The 21,465-nt window shown below is 41.9% G+C and overlaps 1 long non-coding RNA gene across 1 annotated transcript; it reads right to left on the bottom strand.

Annotated features, from left to right (window-relative positions):
* Positions 1-932: 932 nt before the first annotated feature.
* Positions 933-6,086, bottom strand: LOC125409920 (uncharacterized). The gene is made up of 3 exons (XR_007234927.3): positions 5,898-6,086; positions 4,696-4,816; positions 933-1,308 (listed from the first exon to the last, which is right to left on the bottom strand). It is a non-coding gene; the product is annotated as an uncharacterized LOC125409920 (long non-coding RNA).
* Positions 6,087-21,465: the final 15,379 nt, after the last annotated feature.

The raw sequence follows: 21,465 nt of genomic DNA on the forward strand, positions 1-21,465 counted from the left end.
CCACTCAGCAACAGGTTGGTGATGTAGGAGGGTCATCTGTCTATGTGTTACTTTCATTGGTTAATAAAGAAACTGCCTTGGCTTTTTGATAGGGCAGGATTTAGATAGGTGAAGTAGACAGAACAGAATGCTGGGAGAAAGAAGCAGAGTCAGGCAGACACTATGGTTCCCCTTCCCGAGACAAATGCTGGCTAGACTCATGCTGGTAAGCTACAACCTCATGATGGCATACAGATTACTAGATATGGGTTAGTCAAGATGTGAGAGTTAGCCAATAAGAGGCTAGAACTAATGGGTCAGGCAGTGTTTAAATGAATACAGTTTCCAAGTAATTATTTCAGGCATAAACTAGCTGGACGGCAGGAAGCAGCCCGCTGCTTCTTTTACAGGTTGGAATAGCAGTTGAAGACAGGCTTGAATTAAAAACCTATGTATGCTTGCTTGCTTGTGGAAGGATTGTTAGACAAGACCCCCTATTTATTACTCAGGGATTCCTTTTGTGGGTCTAGGAGGAGGATAAATTGGTTGCTAAGCAAAATGTGGATGGTTTTCTGTTTTGATTGATAGGTTTCAGTTAAATAAGCCTTTGTTCATTAAGCATATGATTTCCCATAATGCACCTGGTCTTAATCTTATGCACACTCATTTATACACAGGTGAAAGATGATAAATAGACCTTTCCCCTGAATATTCATTTTGAGGACACAGTTCACTTTGTTATACATACACCCCAAACCAGTCTGGGTTAGATTGGACCGTTACCTGTAGCTTTAGGATTTGATAAAAAACACCTTGGAAGGTCAGTGTTCACAATATAAAATCAAATAGGACACAACCAAATTCTCCAATCTCAAGGCCAAATCAGTCACAGGAATGTTAGGGGGCCCATGAACTGACCTGGCTGAACTGGACTCCTCTCCCTCCACACCCATAGATGACAGAGTAATTCTGTAGGTGGTCAGTGGACTCCTCAGATGAGCATGGGCTGCCCTGGGTTCTCCTGCAGCCACCAGGGGAGATGGGTGCTCAGGAAGAGTCAGTTGGGATTGACCCTAAAGTGATCTATGCCCCTGTGTCCATGAATGTGGTCTTGTAATATGACAAAATATTATGCAAACTGATACAGCCTGAGGCAGAAGAGTGTTTCTTTGAAAACCATGTTAAGTGTCTAGAAAGAATTTTCTAGATGGAATTGAAGGGAAAGCTGGTAAAGAATCATTGCTCAAGGAGTTGTAGGTGAGACCGCTATGGAGGATTTCTCCCAGGATTGCTTGGCTGATTCGTAAGCTCTCATTCCATGTTGAAGACCTAAAAAAGAAATGTCAAAGGCATTATAGGTGTGGTTTAAGTAAAACAGAGGGCTGTGCATCTAGCTGGCACAACCTGAAAGAACATTCTTTAAAAAAAAAGAAAGAAACACCAAGGAGATGGCTCCGTATAGGTAAAACATTTGTTGGGCAAGCATGAAGACTGAGTTCAGATCCTCAGGACTCATGAAAAAGTCCAAGCACGGTGGTACATGCCTATAATTCCAGTGCTGGGGGTGAGGAGACTGGAGGAATCCAGGACCTTACTGGCGTAGACAGTAAGTGAGCTCTAGGTTCAGTGAGAGACCATGTCTCAGAGATTGAGGAAGACATTCAATGTATGTTTCTCTCTCTCTCTCTCTCTCTCTCTCTCTCTCTCTCTCTCTCTCTCTCACACACACACACACACACACACACACACACACACGAAGAAAGGTCCTGCTCTCTATGAAAAGATTTGTGATTTCATATATATGTGTATTGTGTGCTTGTGTGTGTGTGTGTGTGTGTGTGTGTGTGTAGTTCGAACTAAAATCCAAAAGCTGCTGTGTGTAGAATATTCTAGAGTGCCACCATCTCATTTATTTTCTATTAATGATGCAGAGTAATGTTCATCTGAGGAGAGGGGTGAGTTCTTCTGCTGCTCGAAAAGGAAAGTGAAGACTATTTTCATATGAAAAGCCCTTCGCAATGTATCATCGCAATAAAAATCATGTTTAAAATATACACAGTGTAATTCCATTCACGTCAAAAATACTTATGCCAGAATTAAAAACTACATTTTTAGGAGCTGGAGAGATGGCTCAGCAGTTAAGAGCACCGGCTGCTCCTGCAGAGGACCTGGGTTTGGTTTCCAGTACCCACATCAGATGACTCTCAATACCTGTGATCCCAGTTCCCGGGCACCTAATGCTCATCTATTCTCCATGGACATGGCACACATGTGGTGCATGTGTAAAGAAATGAACACACATTCATACACATAAGATAAAAAATAAATGAAATAGAAACATTAAATAAACATACAATCAATGGGAATATGAGTGAAGTGTGATTTGCTTGTGTTTTGGATATTTTCTTGTGTGTCTATGATAAATATCATGTGGAAAAAGAATATTAAAATAACTACATCTTTGCTTGGATTAGATACCTGTCTGCACCTAGAGACTTAAGACAGTGGGAATGTCTACCTCCAAACATTCTCTTTTTATGGTGCTGAAGTTCGAAGGCTTCTTTCCCAGAAATCGGGTGTTGTAAGTAGTAAGTTGGCGGCATTTGGAGGTGGGGATCCTTGGGGTGGGGGGTGGGGGGGCAGAGCAGTCATAGAACTGGATGAGATCAAGAGAGCGAAGTCTCCATGTTGCCATTAGTGGCTTTATAAGAAGAGAATCCTCTTTGCTCTGTCTGGTCACATGATGTCTTCTGTCACGGAAGACTGAAGCAAGAAAGTTCTCACCAGATATTGAACACGTGTGGTTTCTTGCTCTTAGACTTCCCAGACTCCAGAATCATTAGCCATATTTTTTTTAAAATCACCAAATCTTCAGTGATGTGTTACAGCAACAGAAAGTAGACTGCGACAACGAAGTCACTGGTCACATAGAAATGAAGGGCCCACCCTACTCTGCTGTGACCCATCAACACTAATTCCATCTATAACACACACCTCTTTCCCAAAGAAAGTCACATCTGAGGTATTGGGGGTCAGGACTTTCCAGGATATGAACGCTACGAACTCACCTCCTGCAAACGTAAGATGGAATCTGCTTGGTTTGTCTCTATCCCTGGGGCCATTCTGCCCGTTGGACTTTATTCAGGGAGGTTGCTTCAGTGTGCCCCATTTATTATGTCACAGGAAACAGGGCAGAAGAAAGCGGCAGAACACAGAAGATGCTCACAAAATCCATCATGGGACTTTGTCTCAGTGACACCCCAGAGCAGCAAGCTTTGGACAGGCTCAACACTCTCAAGTGGAAATGTTCCACCTTGTAGGGGAAGCCCTTCTTCAAGTCTGACTCAGGAGGACAGCACCTGGGGCTTCCTGGCTCCACTACCTTGGGTCCCTCTTCTCTTCTGAGAATGACCCCCAGCTGCCTCTGACCCTGGACTCCTCCGTGGACAGTCTGCTCGTTCGTCTATCCCCTCCCCCTCCTTCTTACCTAAACAGAAGAGCCTCCATCCAAACCTGAGGGTTGACAGTCTGACCTAGGTCATTTTCTTTCTTCTGCTGAGCTGTGACATCTGGGACCATCAGGAAGGCAGTCATGGTGGCCTGTGGTCTGAGTCTGGAAGCCAACCCAGCCCCAGCTGGCTCACAAGGATGCCATGTTCCTGCAGCCGGCTGTTAGGACTGCTGTTCCCCTTCTCAGATAAAGCCCTGTGTTTTATGGTGAGTGGGTAGGGGGCAATGGTATAGTGAATGTCTCCCCAGAAATGCTAACAAAAAGCCCCATTTTAGCACCCTATGTTCAACCAATTGGATGAATTGTGGATGCTCTATCGTGAGAGTTGGTTCAGGGAGTGGCAATCCTGAGAATTCCTTCAATATAAGTGGAATTCTCACCCGCTGCTCCCCACCCCCCAAAAAACCATGAAGACAGTGTCTTAATAGGAGAGGAGGACATAATATTGAGGAGTCTGCCACCAAAGGCCAAGAATGAACTGCAATTGAGGGCCACCTTCAGGTCACCTCATCACCAAGTAGCTGTGCAGTAGCAGCAAGCAACTGATACAACATCCTTCCCCTTAATACTTCAGAGAGCTGAACTTCCAATGAACTGCCAAGTTCTAGGTCTCAGGATTTCTTTTCTCCTCTTAGCTTTCTCAAGCTAAGTGGGTTGGGTCTGAAAGACAGTTTACATATTCTCTGTATCTCCCTGTCTCTATCTTTCTATGTCTGTCTGTCTGTCTGTCTCTCCTCTCTATCTCTCTTCTTTCTTTGTTGCAGTACTGGGGCTTGAGTCTGGAATCTTGCAGACATGAGACAAGTGTTTGGCCACTTACTAATATCTCTAGCCCCTTAAAATACATTAAGACAAGAGCTCATTAAGTTGCATAGGTTGGCCTTGAATTAACTCTGTAGCCTGGGCTTGCCTTGGATTTCTGATCTTTCCGCCTCTGCCTCAAGAATCGCGGGGATTAGGAGCTTGAGCCATCAGGCTTGTTTGAGGACATGGCTTTTCAGGGTGGGGGGATACAAATGAGAGTGGGAACAGAGTTTAAGGATAGGGAAACAGGGCTAGACACACTTGACTAATCTTAAATCAGAAGCGATTCATCATCTTAGAGGCTACCATTTCCTCCGACGGTACCTGTCCGACACTAACAATGGGGCCTCATTAGCAGAATTAGCAGAAATGAATCCTACCTCTCAGACTTTTGTTTTTACCTAAAACTCATGATGTGGTATCTCTTGTTCCGTTGGTGTCCCACTCAAGTATTTTGGGCATCTCTGTGACTGCATAAATTGTTCTCTCTGCTCCAAAAGGGTAGCTGCTGCTGTGGGTGAACTAAAATAAAGATGTTAGGAAGCCAAGTGAGCCCACATTAGCAAATACCTACCTCCAGCACTTTTTAGATTTGAAAGTTAGAGAAGCCAACCCCAGAGGTAACTGTCACTCTGATGTCTATAATCATAGAAATCCTTTGCCTTAGCCCTAGTCCTTTAAAAATAGCTTTGAGACAGGAGATCCTTCAAATTGTACAGGTTGGCTTTGAGTTTACTTGATGGCCTAGGCTGCTCTTGAAGGACAGACGTATCAACAGAACCAGTGTGCTGATACTCGTAGATGGCTTCTGTTTGTCCTAATCCGAGGGGATTCATCTGTGTTGTTCATGGAATACCACTCCGTGTCTTCTTCGTTTCCCTTCAGAGAGCTATCAGAGGGTTATGTATCTGAGAAGCCCACTTGGCGTTCCCTGACCATCCATGCCAGTGTGGAGGAAAGCGTTGTCCCTTCACCTCCATCCAATGATAGCTAGTGACAGCTTCAATAAAACCATGGAACTAAAGGGAAAGAGCTCCACCCACATAGCTCAGGAAGTAGGACTCCGATGAATAGGAAGATGAATAGGAAGCTGCCTTAGGGGCAGATCACAGGCCATCAACAGCAAATAATGATACCACAGGTGGAATCTTAACACAACGGGATGGTAGTTGTCCTAAAACCTCTCTCTATAGTCTTCTTCCATGAAAAGGAGACCACTTGTGGTGGTTTGAATGAGGATGCCTCCACAGGCTCACATATTAGAATGTCTGGTCCCCATTAGGACTGCTTGGGAAGGACCAGGGGGTGCGGCCTTGTTGGAGGTAGTCTGTCACTGGGGATGGGCTTTGAGGTTCCAAAAGCTCACACCGTTCCTAGTTCTCTCTCTCTCTCTCTCTCTCTCTCTCTCTCTCTCTCTCTCTCTCAAAGTTAAACTTTCAAGAAAGCACAGAAATTTGAATATTTTGTACTCAAGCCATTAGCAATCAATTCATCGGGTCATCTAGCTTAATTTGAAAGCTTTGATGTCCCCTTCTTTATGTCACCTTCAGTATCTCTTCCCAGTCTGATAGAGAATTCCACGTTCTCAAGCCTTGCACCTCACCTGGGTCCGCTGCTGTCGGCTCGACTTTTAAAGCACAATTAGGAGCGGCGAAGGGAGACAAAATGAAACCCTCATGTAGCACGAAGCTCCGTGCAGAACATGAAGATTGGTTTTTAAGCGGATTGCAGGGCCGTGGAGCAGGGAGCCTGGAAAACGGCTGTGAAAAGGCAGTTGGACAAATGTGAGACATTGTTCCTGGACAGCCTTTTTATTTCCATGTGTATTTTCTCAGAAAGTCACCAGGGAATCCATTCCGCTAAAGCTGGGCCTATGGAATATAGGCAGTGCTCTGTTGCTGTGGCAACCATTATCTGCTCCTAATTCCTTTTCTTTTCTAAAAATAAAGTGTTCTTTCTCAAAGTACCCCCCCGGCCCCGCCCGACTTTTATTTAAATCTCACTCTCTGTAGCTGCCTCGCTGCTCCCTCCTGACCTGGTGCTTTCTTTTGCTTGAGGAGAGCCACCCAGGGTGCCCCTGATGGGCTGACTTCCCTGCCGGCCATCTCCGAGTGTTAAATTAGAAGACCAACGAAAGCTGCAGACACAGGGCCATGGAGCAGCCCCAGAGATCTCCTAGAGGAGGTGCTGGATCCTGTGCTAACGAACAGAAGCCACTTGGAACCTGGTGTCTCCAGCTCATTATTTTGTCTGCGGCTTCCAAGGAACTGCATTTCCATGACAAAAAGAACAGCCGAGAGCTGAAACCCGGGGCAGAGGGCGGAGGGCCAAGGCCCAGCTTCTGATAAGGCTTGAAGCCTTGGACCTCACTCACCCTTTTGATCCCTAACTACACAATGCCCCTTCCCTTGGTTTCTTGGCATTGTCCTGGGCTTCCTCTTGCCTGCAGAGGATGATGTGCTTCTGAGGCATTTGGAATGTTCAGCATCAGGCTAAATTTCGCAGCCTTTGTACATCAAAGACGGAGTCACAATCAGTACAACCATTTGAAAGCGATTGCTTTGGGCTTCTTGAACCAAAAGAGACAGAACATAGCTGGTATCCTTCCTGAGACCATCCGCCATGCTGAGATCGTATAAAATAATGGCTCTTGAGTCAAGACTGAAGAATGTATCTGACAAAGATAAAATAAGGCAGATAGCTGTGACCCCTGCCCTCTAAAAGTCCAGATGAAGGACTCATTCATGTGTCTGAGCAGATGAGATGTTGGTGAAGTGGCAGAGACATCCCTGGCTCTGGGCAAAATGTGCCCTTTACGTTTTCTCCAGTCGCATTCCTCCCTCTCCAGCTCTACATGGCCAGTCGGCTTCACAACAGCCAAGCTTCTCTAGCAAGTCTGTGTTGACAAAAAGGCGTGTTCCTCCATGCCACGCTAAGAGGCCAAGGCAGAAACAGACAATATTAACTTCAGCTTATAAACATCTGTGTTTGGAGCCCAGCGTGTTTAAGGGGAACCTTAAGATTTTCCCATCATAAATATGGTTATTATTTTCATTCTCTTCCTCTTTTGATTTCGAGCATGTGTGCACAAGTGTGTTTATGCACATGCATATTCACGTATTTGAGAGTGAGCGTGCATGTGCCACAAGTGTATGGAAAGCAGAGGACAGCCTTGGGTGTCAGATTTTGCCTTCCACAAGGTCTCTTACTCGCCATTGTGTGTAGTGAGGTAGCTGGCCCACATGGCTCCAGGGCTTCCCCTATCCTAGCTCCTATCCTCTAAAGGCACAGTACCCTGAGCTGTGGTAGTTATCTTTAGTGGCTGTCCTCACATAGCCTAGAATCACCGGGAGGAGTGGCTCAATGAAGGATTATCTACTGGGTTAGCCTGTGAGCATGTCTCTGCGGACATATCTTAAGTGAATAGCCGGCCCACTATGGGCAGCTCTGTTCCCTAGGCGCCGAGATCCTATGTAAGTTAGAATAGAGAGAAATCAGGCTGAGCACAAACCAGTGAGTGAGCTTGTGTGCATTCCTTTCTCTCTGCTCTTGGCTCTGGGTATGACATGACCAATTGAAGTTCCTGCCTTGACTTCTTCACAATGATGGATTGTAACCTGGAAATGGAAGATGAAATAAACTCCTTTCTTCCTATAGTTGCTTTTTGTCAGAATTTTTTTCAGAGCAACAGAAATAAAACCAGAAGCAGTGGGTTCTGGGGATCGGAACTTGTGCTTTTCTGGTAAGCACTTCATGAGTTGAGCCATCACCTAAGTTTTTACCCAATACTCATCCTTACTATAGTATCGTTGCTGTGGACAGTGGTCCTTCAGCGCTGCCAACCTGGAGCCTGAGCGTTGAGATCTTTACTTTGGAAATGTCACTTGCTATGACCCCAAGTGTATGCTATGGCCAGGGGCCACGTGGCACTGGCTGAGTCAGTCGGTTGGGTTGAAAAGGAGTTTTTTGAGAACTGGTTCTCATGGCTGAAGCCAAGAGTCCACATGGCACTGAGTTCTGGACTGTGTCTTGAGATGGAGGAGTTGGCCATGGACGAGGATGCTAACCCAGGCATTAGAAGGACTGCCCAGTGAACTCTGAGAAAACCCCAGAGCAAGGACTGCATCGGTGGAGGTGGGAATGGTATAGAAGGAAGGTGCTCCCCACTCCCCACTTCCCCTTCATTTCCAGAGTCTGATCCCTGAAGTTTCAATCTCATAGAATCACATTGACTTTCTCACCAGACTCCCCAGGTATCGTATTCATGGCTGAGCAAAGGAAATACGCTGACATCAGAGAATGGAGAGCAGGATCTCAAAGAGCTACGTGTCCATGTCTGTTGAGGGCAGTGAAATTCCTGGCTAACTAAAAGGTAAAGCATCCAAATCTCCACTGGCAAGTGGAGATAGACAAAATAAGGTATACACACAGTGGTTTATTATTAGTCAGTCTTAAAGAGGAAGAGAATGTTAACACACACCGTGACATGGATGAGCCCTGGGGAAACTAAGCTAAATGAAATAAGCAAGTCACAAAAAGATAAATACTATATACTATATGATTCCGCTTATATCATATTCTCATAGCAAGAAGTCATGAAGACAAAAGACAGAGAGAATGCTGGTTGTCAGGGACTTCCACATGTGTTTACCCATATGCTCATATGCATGCACCACATACACACACAACATGCATGCATGTGCATGATTGTGCATGTGTGTGCACGTGCCAACACACGCAGACACACACAAAAGAGGATGACGGTAATTCTGCCTGCTTCACAGGCTTGTTGGAAGGATTAAACAATTCATTATTTATGGAGTGAGCACTTACCGTGTTAGACATGTAAATAGAACCTTATAAATATTTGCTTAACAACTCCTTCAACATTTCAATCCCCTAGATATATTTGCTGCCCCTTCCACTTGATCTTCTCCCTCGAGTTAGCATCCAAATTCCCGGTGAGGAAAGCTCCTCCAGACCCAAGCCCCGGCCACAGATATGTCCTTGGGGAAGAAGCCTGAGTGCCACTAAAACAGGCTTTCCAACCTCATTTTCTAGTTAGTTGCCTAATTTAGAGACCTTGTCAATTTGCATTACATAGAAGTACTGCGATCAGACTTCAAAGCTGCTTAGAACTGTGCCCTGCAGCCCATTGCTCTGAACTTCCCAAAGTAGGTTGGAGCAAGCATAAATTATTCCGCAGCATGACACTTCTATGATCACAGGGGTACTTTGGGGGAAAACAATAGCAATCAAATGGCCCAATAAATGTGCCATTTTCTCCCTGGAGGTGGAAGCTAGCTGAAATGAAATCTCTTCATAGGAATCATGTGGATTAATCCTCATTGCCACTTTTATTTCTTTTCTTCTACTTCTTACTAGTGATCTAATCGATCCCCCAATCAATTATCTTAAAAAGAATGCACAAAGGCTATCAATACCAAGAGTTTCGAACAAAAGCATCAGGAGGCCTGGATGATCCTCCCAGTGCCTGTTCTTCCCACCCCTAAGCATTAACTTACTTTTAAGGGCCCGGAAGAGTTCTATTTTAATACTGAACATAAAAGGAGTCCTCCAGAATGTGTGGTCTGGGATCTTGTAGTGTTAATTTTTGTCAACTTGACACAAAGTAGAACCACCTGGGAAGAGGAAACCTCACTTGAAGAACTGCTTCCGTCAGATGGGCCCGCAGGGCATTTTTTCTGATGAGTGTTTGATGTGGAAGGGACTAGTTCACTGTGGGTGGTGCCACCCCCAGGCAGGTGGTCCAAGGGTGTGTAAGAAAGCAGGCAGAGCAAGCCAGTAAGTAGTATTCTCCCAGACCGCTGAGTAAAAGGTGGACAGTTCTCTCTTTGGTATTTGTGTTTTCTTAAAACTTCACACACACACACACACACACACACACACACAGACACCACACATGCACACTCACACCCCACTATCTTAAAACATCCTAGTTTTAAACAATGGGAAAGAAATCAGGTTAAAGGACTGGTTATCTGAGGGTGGAATTGGGAACTGTTTGTTATTTGCTCCAGCTTTTCGCTTGACACAACAAAATGTAGTGTGTGGGGAAAATGTATTTGTTACACGGGTGATGTAAGGTTGCTTTTTGGTAGCATTTGACAGGAACGATACAAATATAATGAGCCCAGTGCCAAAAGAATATGACAACTCGGCACAGAGCCCTCAAGGTGCATGCCTGGGTCACTCCTATCAGTCAGGTCATTCAGAGCCGGTCCTCACCAGGGATGCAGAGTCTGTGATGGATGAGGGAGGTGATACAGACCAGCTGTGTTCCCAGTGAAGACTATGAAAGCAGGGGCTGTAGCTTATCTTACTTCCTTCCTCTTCTGGGATCTCCCGTCCCCACCAAAGAGGCAGCAGACCATGCTTCCAGGGTGTATTTTAATCTGAGTCTACGTACACAAAGATGCTATGATGGACGCTGATTCTCCGCCTAGATCCCCTTTTAGAAAGAGCTTGTGACAGCCAGAAGCACTGTTGGTGACTGTATTCATCTGTCTGTCAGCACTGCAGGTCAGTCATGTGGTATGACCAAATATATGATCTAGAAAGACTGTTCTGACTGTTATTAAAGGGAATGGACCAGATAAAATACTCCAACTTTTTTTTTTTCCTGTGTAGCAGATAACTCCAGTACGTTAAGTGAATTACAATATCAGGCACTTGGTGTTATTTGCATTACATGAGGGCTATAGATCAGCGATTGTAGAATTAGTTCCACCCTGTCAGGATCTTCTGGAAGAACTGTGGTGGGTTTTAGAGAGAAGTTCAGCATCACCTGACTCTTCATCATATTTCTGGGACTGGAGGAGCAGCCCCTGTATGTGATATACAGTGATGGCTGCAATTCCATGGGCTGGGGAGTGAGAACACATGGCTAATACCCTTCACATATTGGTGAACCAAGAAGCGGGAAACGGGGAATGTTGGCATTTTTCTGATACTTTCCTTTTTCATTCAGTCCGGTTCCCCAGCCCCTGGGATTACTGCCATTCACATTCAGTAGGTGTCTGTCTTCCCTCTTTAGGTGTACCTCTTTGGAAATTCAAAGATATCCCCAGCGGTTGCATTTCCCACTGCTTCGCTAGGCATTTTTAATCAAAGCCAATCAACAAAACTAACCAGCTCACCTTCACTCATCCCAAATACCTTCAGAAACTTGAAAGGATCCACACTGCGCGAAATCACGTATGCAAGCAATACGGGAAAGGCTTCATTTCTTAGAATTGCTTTCACAGACATGAGAGGACTCTGAAAAGAAGTCTCATGGTGCAGCCATATCTGATGAGAACGGCAAAAGTCATAAAGCAAGCGCAGCTGCTTGACAAAGATCCCGCGAAGCTGAGCTGCATGGTCTCTGGCATGCCCCTTTTGGGTTTGCTCTCTGCATGCTGCATACCGGGGGGGGGCTTTTAATATTTGTATACTTTGGGATATCAGATTGATGGAAATTTTGTATGAATCATTTGTGCCTCTCCCAGGAGAACTGCTTCTTAACTTCCCCAGGAAAGTCCTGAGCATATTACCCCTCCCACTTTTAGGGAGATATCCTTATCTACTTGAAGGTCTTCTTTAGGCCTTAGAGGTTGTGACACACTAAAGAAGCCAGAGATCTCTTTAAGAGGCTCTCAGATATTATTAAAACATTCACCTCTATATTTACTCAGGAACAAGATAATCAAAACTAAGTAAATTTGAAAAGGTCAACAAGATTCTGTGGGCTAGAGGAGTTGGCCACAGTTCAGATTGCAAACCTCTTCCCACTATACACTCAGGTGATTATGTGACAAATAAAGCAAAGAAGTTAGATTAGCTGAAGTTACCTCAGCCCTACACAGAGGCTTATATTGGTGGAAAAAAATGGAATGGAAAGATAAAAGAATGAGGTGTCAGAATCTCCCTTTCTTAGAAAAGTTAACTTGCACAGAACCACTGTGGTGTCATATGACCAAGGAGCAAAAGAATGCCAGGATTAGACATATAAATAAATTCTATAAAGATACAAAATGTAAATGTTGTATTATGCCAGAATTTGAATAATAACTGCAGCAGTTTTGGCCTAAAGATTTTTCTTGGGCACTCCGACAATAAAGAGCTAATCCACTGCTCAGGACATGGCAAACTGTATGGGCTGCCTTGGAGACTTCTTTTCTGTCTCGCATCTTTGAAGCTACGAGAACTGGCAGCCTGAGAATTCAAAATTGAATGATGGGGTTGATGGGTAAAAATGATTATAAAAGATATCTCTGTTGACTAAACTTGGGGCAAAATGATTGTAAAAGATAACTCTATTCTGCCATGGTTTATCAATGATGACTAAACTTTATTCTCCAGACAGATAAGAGGAAAAAGTTGAACACATCAGGAAACAAAAATGATGTGGTCTATGTTTTGGAACAATATGAATCTATCCCTGCTTATTGAATTCTGTATAAATAAAGAAGCACTCTGATATATAAGATTGCCAGGGCCAGCCTTAGTGATGGTCAGGTCCCCAAAGAGGATGTAAGGAGTCAGCAAGGGAAGGATAAGCCAGCCAGGCATGATGGGAGAATCTTGCATGCTGACTGACTAATAATCAGAGGATCTAATACAAACTGATTTTTGAAATATAGAGGATCTAATACAAATTGATTTTTGAAATATGTTATAATAAATACAGACTTTAAAAAATACCTTAAAAGTTTCAATGGTTTTGCTTATGAAAGGCTTATTATTAAAGAATTATATGTCTGCATTTTTAATTTTTACCCTTTAAAATAATCTTTAAGCTTGATATTGTTGGTAGTGGCTTATCGTCAGAGCTTTGTGGGAGGCTGAGGTTAGAGAATTGCTTCATCTTACACCCTGGAGATCAGAAAACCCCTATCTCAAACACTGATAAATACAGTAATAATAAAACAAATCAAGTATATTACAGTGACTTATTTCTATCTTTTGTGAAAGCAGTTGTATTGGAGTCTATGGGGGTAGTATCTTTTAATCAAATCATGCAATCATTTTCCTTTACAAAAGAGTTGGATTATCAGATGAATTCAATATATTTGTAATTTTTCAGTTGGCTTTTTAATGTAGACTTTTAGAAATTGTGGTTAATATATAACTGGAATTTGTGTCTATTAACTATTGCCATTTTCCTACATGCCCACAAGGTAAGTTCTTACCAGTTATATGCAAACCATTTCTTTAGAGAACAAATGACATTTCTTACGTAAATTATTCATTTTTTTTTTACTTTTTTACGTATGCCTTTAAATAAAATTTCTGTACATTATTTTGTAGAGTTTGAAATATTCCCAAACTTGGAGATTAGCAAATGTCAAGATTGTCTTTTAATTAGAACACATCTTCAACTATCCCACTGCCAACATAAACACGGTTCGTTTTATAATTGATAAATTTTTTCTTTCATGTAAAGAGTAATACAATCAAGTTTTTTCCTTCTGTTAAAAAATAACATGTGTTGGGAAGTTGGTTCAGTCAGAAAAGTACTTTCTGCTCAAGCATGAGGACAGGAGTTCAGACCCCCAGCACCTAAGCAAAAAGTCAAGTGTGGTAGCATGTTCCTGGGAGGCAGAGACAGGAGGCTCCTGGAGTTTGCTGGCCAGCTAGTCTTGATAAATTGGTGAGGCTCAAGTTCAAAGTAGTCTTAAGAAACAAAGTGGAAAACAATAGCGGAAGCTACTCAAAGTCAACCTCTGAACTTCACATCCATACACACACGTGCATACACACACATGTGCATACAGACATGTACACGAATATGTTGCACACATGCATATATCATCACATACACCAAAATAAAATACAATCTACCATACACATGCTATCCAAGATGGTGACTACCTCTGAGGGATAGAAAGGGGAATGAGAAGAGGAGCCCAATGAACAAAAGAAATGTTGTCTAGAACTAAGCCAGGGCTACATAGTGAAAACTTATCTCAAAATAAAACAAAACATAAGAACAAAAAATGGTATTGGAAGGGGATTGTCAGGAGGTATATCCATAACTCCAGACAAAATGATAAAGATATGATCTACAGGGGGCTGGAGAGATGGCTCAGAGGTTAAAAGCCTGGCTGTTCCTCAAGAGGTCCTGAGATCAAGTCCCAGCAACCACATAGTGGCTCACATCCATCTATAATGGATCTGGCGTCCTCTTCTGGTATACAGACATACATGCAGACAGAACATTGTATACATAATACATAAGTAAATTTTTTTTTAAAAAAGATATGATCTATAATCCTAGGATAGAAATAGTATAAGGGAATTATTGAAATGCTATAATTATCCAGATTTGACTATTGCTTTGCAAACTAGGACTATGTACACCTAGATTCAGTGTTTCATTCCTTAGGGTGTGTGTGTATGTGTGTGTTTTGTTTAGTTGGAAGGTTGGTCCATGTATTACAGAAAGTCCCTTCAGTTGAGAGTTTTATTTCTGCAAAGATAAGGACAATTCAGTGGGGAAGGTTAGTCAGGGACGGGGTGTCTGTAGAAGGTGCCCACTCTGACTGGGCAGTACATATTTATTACAGATTTCTCCTCAACTTTGCTTTGGATAATAACTTGCCATCACTAAACTCATTTATTAATCTAGTTAATATGACTCTGAGTGCTGCTGTCATGCAGGCCCGATAGACAGCAGAGGAAGTCCTAGGATTGTGCATCTCAGTCTTTGTGACCTTTCTTTGATTGGAATTCATATTGCAGCTACTGCTTGTTTCTCTCCACCCTTTTCATCTGACCTTCAGTCCGACCTTCAGTCATTTTGAAGAGAGTCCTTCCTTCACCCCTGGGACCTTCCTAAAGGGAATTCTTAATAGAATTTCTACTCTAGTGTTAGAGTTCAGATCATTATAACTTTACCTGGGAGTCTGATGTTGTTTCCGAACTATCCATCTTCAATATTGTCTTTATTCTTACTCCTCACTCATCCATTATTTCTGTAAAAACAAGAAAAAGCTAAGTGCCAAAGGGAATAAGCCGAGCAAATGAAATTCCACAATTTGTTAGAAAAAAAAAATCATTCCGATCCTTTCAAATGATGAAATCACATGTTTAAAAGAAACACATATACACAAGCAAGAAAGAGACCACATTTTCTAGTTAAAAGGAATGCTGCCATTGTGTCTGGGTCATGTCTTAATTCCTTCTCTCAGCTATGCTTGAGAAGGCTGTAAGCTAATTGCCAAGTTTCTGTCTGCCTCAATAATCCTATCCCATTCTATCCCTTCTATAATTCTAACCCATCTCTGCTATCGGTTACATCTGCAGCTCATGTTTCCAGCAGGAAGGAGATGAGATATTATTCCATTTAGAGCAGTACCAAAAGAAATGGTGGTGCTGAAATCACCTGGGGCCCGCTGATTGGACAGTACACAGTGAGAACTTAACAGAAGCAAACCTGGCTCATGGGCCCATTTCCCCTTTCCATTTTGTAGCTTTAAGTAGATAACATATTCATCATATTCATCCAGAGCTTCAGTTGCTTCATCTGTAAAGTAGGAAGAGTGATACCATGGTGTGTATTTTTTTTAAAAAAGAGGATCAAATGCAATAAGAAAGGTGAAGGTGCCAAAACTACAGAAAACTTCTTAGACTTTTTAATACAATATATTTTGATCATAAGAGCTTCACAGACTCTGATGAATATATACACATACGGAAGAGAAATATATTCTAGTTCTGTAGGCCAAGAATGGATCCTGGGACTCTGTACTTCTAACAGGCATCCAGATGGTATCAGCACTGCTGATCCATACACCATAGCCTCTTTAGAAGACTTATCACTGCAATATTCATCATGGTAGCCATTGGTTACCTCGATGATCTCAAGTAAGACTAGTAAAATTAAATACAATTTAAAATTCAGTTTGTTAACTTCAGGAGACCTATTTTCAAGTGTTCTTACCTGCTTGTGGCTAGTGGTTGTCATATTGAATTCTGCAAATCCAGATCTTTTCTTTTTCTCCATATTCTTTTAAAATTGATTTATATTGAGTTATACATTTTTCTCTGCTCCCCTCCTTTCCTCTCCTCTCCCCTTAAATCCTCTCCCATGGTCTCCATGCTCCCAATTTACTCAGGAGATCATCTCTTTTTCTACTTCCCATGTATATCTCTCTTAGGGTCCTCATTGTTATCTAGGTTCTCTGGGATTTTGAATTGTAGGCTGGTTTTCTTTGCTTTGTGTCTAAAAGCTACTTATGAGTACATATGATATTTGTCTTTCTGGATTTGGGTTACTTCACTGAATATGATGTTTTCTAGATCCACTCATTTGCCTGCAAATTTCAAGATGTCATTTTTTTCGGTGGTATAGTACTCCATTGTGTAAATGTACCATATTTTTCTAATCCATTCTTCAGTCAATGGGCATTTAGGTTGTTTCCAGGTTCCGGCTATGACAAATAATTCTGCTATGAACATTGTTGAGTGCATATCCTTGTGGTACAATTGAGCATCCTTTGGTATAAACCCAAAAGTGGTATTGCTGGGTCTTGAGGAAGGTTGTTTCCTAATTTTCTGAGAAATCACTACACTGCTATCCAAAGGAGCTGTACCAATTTGCACTTGCATAAGCTGTCATCAGTGTTTTTGATCTTGGCCATTCTTACAGGTGTACAATCTCAGAGTTGTTTTGATTTGCATTTCTCTCATGGCTAAGGATGTTGAACATTTCCTTAAGTGTCTTTCAGACATTTTAGGTTCCTCTGTTGAGAGCTCTCTGTTTAGGTCTGTACCCCATTTTTTATTAGATTATTTGTTCTTTTGATGACCAATTTCTTGAATTCTTTATATATTTTGGAGATCAGTCCTCTGTCTGCTGTGGGGTTAGTGAAGATCTTTTCCCATTCTGTAGGCTGCCATTTTGTCTTGTTGACCATGTCCTTTGCTTTACAGAAGCTTTTCAGTTTTAGGAGGTCCCATTTGTTAATTGTTTCTCTCAGTGTCTGTGCTACTAGGGTTATATTTAGGAAGTGGTCTCCTGTGCCAATGTGTTTAAGTGTGCTTCCACTTTCTCTTCTGTGAGGTTCAACGTGATTGATCCATTTGAATTTGAGTTTTTTGTGTGGCGATAGTTATGGATCTATTTTCATTCTTCTACATGTTGATATCAGTTATATCAGCACCATTTGTTAACTATGCTTTCTTTTTTCCATTTGATATTTTTTGCTTCTTTGTCAAAAATCAGGTGTTTGTAGATGTGTGGGTCTTTGATTTGGTTCCATTGGTCCTCCTGTCTGTTTTTATACCAATACTGGACTGTTTTCAGTACTGTAGCTCTGTAGTAGAGTTTGAAGTCAGGGATTGTGATACTGCCAGAAGTTCCTTTATTGTACAGGATTGTTTGGGCTATCCTGGGTTTTTTACTTTTCCATATGAAGTTGAGTATTTTTCTTTCAATGCCTGTGAAGAATATTGCTGGGCATTACAGTGAATTTGTAGATTGCTTTTTGGTAAGATTGCCATTTTTACTACGTTAATTCTACCTACCCAAGAGCATGAGTGATCTTTCCATTTTCTGGTGTCTTCTTCAATTTCTTTCTTTAAAGTTTTAAAGTTCTTATCATACAGGTCTTTCACTTATTTGGTTAGAATTACGACAAGATATTTTATGCTATTTGTGGCTATTGTGAAGGGTGATGTTTCTCTGATTTCTTTTTCAGCCCATTTATCATCTGTATAAAGGAGGGCTACTGATTTTTTTTTTGAGTTAATCTTGTATCCTGCTACATTACTGAAAGTGTTTATGAGTTGTAGAAATTCCTTGGTAGAATTTTTGGGGTTACTTATGTAAACTATCATATCAGCAGCAAACAGTGAGAGTTTGACTTCTTCTTTTCCAATTTGTATCCCCTTAATCTCCCTTTGTTGTGTTATTGCCTTAACTAGGACATCAAGAACTATATTGAATAGATATGAAGAGAGTGGACAACCTTGTCTTGTTTCTGATTTCATTGGGATCGCAATGAGTTTCTCTCCATTTAGTTTGATGTTGGCTGTTGATTGCTATATATTGCCTTTATTATGTTTAGGTATGTTCCTTGTATCCCTGCTCTCTCCAAGATCTTTATCATGAACGGATGTTGTATTTTGTCGAAAGCTTTTTCAGCATCTAATGAGATGATCATGTGGTTTTTATTTTTCAGTTTGTTTATATGGTGGATTACATTGACAGATTTTCCTATGTTGAACCATCCCTGCATCTCTGGGATGAAGCTGACTTGATCATGGTGGATGATTTTTCTGATGTGTTCTTGGATTCAAGCAAATCCAGATCTTTTCTCTGCTGCATCAAGCATTATGTACATGGTGAAAAAGCCACCCCAAAACAGTAAAGCAGTATCTATTGAAGTTTTCCACTGCGCATCTGTAGATACTAGTGATAAAGAATTAGCAGAATCAAGCTATTTAGCTCCTGAAGCTTATAATCCAGTTAGTATTGATTTGAATAAATAAGAGGATCATAAAGTGTATTGGCCTTGGATGCTCTCTGGTAAGTAGAATCAAGCTTTAGTCCATGATGGTGCGGGAGAATTGTCTGTATTCTGTCAATCATGTTTTAAATAAACGCTGATTGGCCAGGCAGGAGGTGTAGGCAGGAAAACCAGACAGGAAGTGGAAATGATGCAAGGAGAGCAGGAGAATTCTGGGGAGGACTAAGTTGATTCCTCCTACTCCTGCCCAGATCACCAAAGCAGCAGGATGTGAGCTGCCCCACTGAAAAAAGGTACTGAGCCACATGGCTAAAATAGATCAGAAAAATGGATTAATCAAGATTTGAGAGTTAGCTAGTAAGAAGCCTGACCTAACGGGCCAATCAGCATTATAACTTATAGAGATCTCTTGTGTGATTTTACTTTGGGACTAAACAGCTGGGGGAACAGGGCAGGACAAGAACCACAAACAAGAAGGGCCCCCTCATGTTATAGAATGGCGCCCATCGTGGATAACTGCATTCACAGAAAGCCTGAGAAAGCTTGGGAAAGACTAGAGTAAAGCATTTCGGTTTTCAGCCGTGGCAGGAAAAAAGCTAAGCTGTTGGTTCTTCCTGCAAGGGAAAACTCTTGACTTTCAAGCAGGCAGTCCGGACTATGGATACAATGTTGCAGTTTGCTTTCTGGCAAGGACCTTGAAAAGCCATTTGAGCTTTTGATTGTTGTCTTCTCCATATTCCTTAGCAAATTAAAGACCCATGTGGTCAGAAAAAGAGAGATATACATTTAAGAGAGATTCAAAGAGTAAGAAAACCTCTAAATGGTTTACAATGTGTTAAAAATATATGCAGTCTTAAAAAAAAAGGTTTAAAGCCTTAAAATAAAAAAGAAAGAAAGAGAGTAGTTGGGTGTGGTGGTACACACCTTTAATCCCACCACTGGGGAGGCAGAGACAGATAGATCTCTGGGAGTTCAAGGATAGCCTGGTCTACAGAGGGAGTTCCAGGACAAAGATATGCAGAGAACCTGTCTCAAAAAGCCAAAAGTTAAAAGTAAAAATAAAAGAAAATAGAGGTTAAAATAAAGCCACGTAAAGATGGAAAATACACAGAGAATCTTGATACTGTTTGCTATTGTGCTCTCTTTAAATTGTTTAAATGCTGAGGAAGGAGCAACAGCTGCTAAAAGATATTTGCTTATAAATGCTGCAGAATTAATCCAAGATAGGTATTTTGAAAATACCTTGGCTTCAAAATTGAAATCAAAAGGTATGTTACTTTGGAGAAGAGATTTTGCTTTTGTTTCCACAGAAAATGAGAGGCTCTGGATTTATTCAGAGTTAGGAAAAATCATCTTTGATCAAGGGAGACCACCTGAGAAATCTCCGGTAGGAACAGATGGCCCGATATCAGAGTTCTTCATCCAGAACAGGTTCAAGACTGCTGCCTGAGATGATCTAGACTCACAGGATACTTCAATCAGGATTTGATCATAACTCTAAATTTTTCTTTAGGTCCCCATAAGATTATCAGTGCCCCCAACCAGCTGGAAATAGCCTGGAATACTACGCCCACATTCCCAAAAAATTGACTATGGATATTTTTCTTTTTTCTTTTTTCTTTTTTTTTTTAAGAGGGGGAAGTGGTGCGGGAGAATTGTCTGTATTCTGTCAATCATGTTTTAAATAAACGCTGATTGGCCAGGCAGGAGGTGTAGGCAGGAAAACCAGACAGGAAGTGGAAATGATGCAAGGAGAGCAGGAGAATTCTGGGGAGGACTAAGTTGATTCCTCCTACTCCTGCCCAGATCACCGAAGCAGCAGGATGTGAGCTGCCCCACTGAATAAAGGTACTGAGCCACATGGCTAAAATAGATCAGAAAAATGGATTAATCAAGATATGAGAGTTGGCCAGTAAGAAGCCTGACCTAATGGGCCAATCAGCATTATAAGATCTCTTGTGTGATTTTACTTTGGGACTAAACATCTGGGGGCAGGACAAGAACCACAAACAAGCAGGGCCCCCTCACGTTACACTGTGATACTGTGGCATCCTCTCAGAAGAACTCAATGTTCACTTGTATTCCTTTCTCTTGTTTAGAATTTCAGTGTTCCCCACAGACACTTGTGTTAGAGCCTCTGTAAATGGGGTGGTACTCTTGGGATCCATTAGAACCTTTCAGAGGTGGAGTTGGGAGGTCTTTAGGACCCCTGGGGTCTTGCCTGAAAGGGACTTTGGAATATCTCTCTGCTCTCTAACTTGGGATATGAGTTGGTTTTATTTGGTTTGTTTGTTTGTTTGTTTTTCTGCTGTGCTATGTTTTCTATCAAAGCAATTGGGTCAATTGAATATGAATTGAAACCTTCAAAACAGTGATCGAAACAACCCTTCCCTCTCTATAAGTTGATTAGCTTGAGCCTTATACTACAACGCCTATGACATAGTGACTCACGTAGGTGAAACAAAACAAAAATGTCTAAAGATTTGACTAAGAATTTCTGAAGAGCCAGCCATGTTGGTACGTATCTGTAACCTCGGCAGCTCAGGAGACAAAGGCAGCAGATTAGCAGTCTCAGGCCAGCCTGCGTAACATAGTGAGACCTTGTCACAAACAATGCTTTTCAAAGATAATATAGGTTTATTAGAGAAAAGTGAGAAAGAACTCCTTAAACTGGGAGGGCCTCCAAGGCATAAA

The sequence above is a fragment of the Myodes glareolus genome, chromosome 11 (genome assembly GCF_982192425.1).
Source record: "Myodes glareolus chromosome 11, mMyoGla1.1, whole genome shotgun sequence".
Lineage (NCBI taxonomy): Eukaryota > Metazoa > Chordata > Mammalia > Rodentia > Cricetidae > Myodes > Myodes glareolus.